This window comes from Perognathus longimembris, chromosome 25 (genome assembly GCF_023159225.1).
Source record: "Perognathus longimembris pacificus isolate PPM17 chromosome 25, ASM2315922v1, whole genome shotgun sequence".
Classification (NCBI taxonomy): Eukaryota; Metazoa; Chordata; class Mammalia; order Rodentia; family Heteromyidae; genus Perognathus; species Perognathus longimembris.
Window position 1 is genome coordinate 15,026,440 of NC_063185.1, and position 2,616 is coordinate 15,029,055.

Genomic DNA, 2,616 nt, shown 5'->3' on the forward strand with positions numbered 1-2,616 from the left:
GGGTGATATATGGGGCTGAAGAGGACACTATCCATATATTTACACCCTTTACCAAAACACACATTCATCTTCATGACGTTACTTACCACATACCCAACCAAGGAGCCCAGTGAAGGTCACAGTCCCAGGTCCTCCTCCAAGAGGGCTACTCAGCTGAGGAGAGGCCCCCAAAGTGGCTCCTTTCCTAAAGGAGGAAGTCACTCACTCTAAACTTCCTACAAGTCATAACTTGATCAGAAAAACCATCTCAGACCTCTGTCCTTTAGCATCAAATCCTAGATAGCAGATGAATTCCAAATGACATCCCTATATAGAGAGAGAGGCCTCAGCAACAGCCTACCCCCAAATTTGCCTCAATACACAGTCTCTCTCTCTCTCTCTTGCTCGCTCGCTCTCTCTCTCCAACCAGGACAAACAAGAATAAAAATGGGGTGCTCGCTTCGGCAGCACATATACTAAAATTGGAACGATACAGAGAAGATTAGCATGGCCCCTGCGCAAGGATGACACGCAAATTCGTGAAGCGTTCCATATTAAAAAAAAAAAAAAGAATAAAAATGGGGAGGAAGAGAAGGGGGAGGTAAAAGGCAAAGTGGAGGGGGAGGAAAGTAAAGGAAGGAGAGAAAGGTGAGATGGAGGAGGAAGAGGGAGGACTGGAGAAGGTGGGCAATGGGCGGGTGGGGGGTGATGAGGTGGAGAAGACAGGACAAGGCAGGGTAGATGTGGCCACTCCTCCTACCCTTTAAAGTAAGAGTCCCATCCAAAAGAGATGTAGAAGAAATGCTGTCCAGGGAAAAGAAAAGGGGCAGAGGGCTCAAGGACTAAATGGAAACACAAGACCCTCCCAGGGATCCTAGGATATTACTTTCACCGGCCTAAATGATGAGCAGGCCTCAGTTTCTCCTCTTGGGGCCCCTCCATAGCCTAGCTGTGGAACTTAGTGTGACTCTGGTCTCCTCTGGGACAGTCAAAGCACCCAGGGTGAGACAGCAACGCAGTCCCAGGGGATGGGTAGCTACTTGCCACAGACACTGGCACCTACCACAGGACCTGGCATCCATCAGATGGGAACCACTGTGCTGCTGAGGCTGATCTGTGGGTAGTGTTCCTCATCTTCCTGCTTTCCTAAATTGATCAGGATTCTGCAAAATTGGTAATCCTTAAAACCCTGATTCCCACTCTGACCACCAAAAACTAAACCTGTTCTTCCCCCAGTCTTCTCATCCTTTCTGGGGCTTAACCAGAAAATCTAAAGTGACATTCACTCTTTCCTCCTCCTTGTACACCACATGCAGACCCAAGTCCAAATCCAATCTGTCCGCATCCTTTTCTTCTTTGGAGAGGAAGAGGGCAGAGTACTCGGATCTGAACGCATGGCTTCATACTTGCTAGGTAGAACCTCACCCCCCAGCCCAGCTCTACTATGTGCAGCATCTGATCACTTGACTCCACCCTCATCCTTCAACCTTGGTCCATCTTCTCTTCTCAGATTATTGTAAAGCCAGTCTTTTTTCTGGATTCCTGTTTTGTACCCACCACTATCCATTGTATTGCTAACAGGAAAATACACACACACACACACACACACACACACACACACACACATACACACACACATACACACACACGAATACCCACTCTTAACCCTGGTAACCTGTGTTCCTTTACACAAGAAAAAGGACTCTGAAGATGTGATTATGATTCAAATACTGAGATAGGGCTGTTATCCTGCATTGCCTAGGTGAGCCCAAACTAATCACACAGGTTATTGAAATGGAAGAACCTTCCCCAGTTCTGGTCACAGACGTGCCAAGGGAAGGAGGGTAGAAGGGAGGTAGTGTGAGAAAGATCCAGCAATACTGCTGGCTCTGAGTTGTGTGCGGTGTAGGAAAGGACCAAGGAGATGTCCATAGAATATGTGGGTAGCCTCAACTGAGGGGAGCACCAACAGACCCTGATGCTCTGCAAACACAAAGGTCCAGATTTGTGTCAAACTTCTAACTTACAGAACTCTAACACAATACACTTGTGGTTTTCTAAGCCATGAACTAAGTGGTAATTTGTTACAGTGGCAACAGAAAACAAATCCAAGTTCTCAAGCAGTAGCCTGTCGAAATGCAAGCCAGGTTGTGTCCCTTTATTACTCAAGACCCTCCAGTGGCCTTTAATTTAGAGTAAAAACCAAAGTCCTTACAAAGGTCTCTAAAATCAAGTGGTTTGGGCCCAACACTCTCTCTGATCTCCCTGTTCTGCTCTCTGCTCAGAGAGGCCTTCTCTGACCCCTCATATGAAAGTACCTACTTCTGTGTCACATCTCCTTCCTGTTTTATTTCATCTCTTAGCATTCATTATAGAGATATTTACTCATTGTCTGTTTATTTTCATTTATTCACCACCCCTAAACAAAAGGCAATTTCCAAGAGAGCAAGGATTTGAGATTTGTTTCCTGTTCTATTTCCAGCCTCCAGTAAAGGCTTCCAACGGAGCCTTGCTGTGGAATACTTGTTGGCAGAGAAAGGATACTCTCGGATATGGGAAGAGGCTAGGAAACTGTTCACAGGGCTCTGGTCCTCAGCAATTGGCCTCTGAACTCTTCCCAACCTGTGTGCTGAATCA

The 2,616-nt window shown here is 46.5% G+C and overlaps 1 non-coding gene across 1 annotated transcript; it reads left to right on the top strand.

Moving 5' to 3' along the window:
- Window positions 1-431: 431 nt before the first annotated feature.
- LOC125342244 lies at window positions 432-538 on the top strand. Its single transcript, XR_007209182.1, has one exon. It is a non-coding gene; the product is annotated as a U6 spliceosomal RNA (small nuclear RNA).
- The last annotated feature ends 2,078 nt before the right edge of the window (window positions 539-2,616 follow it).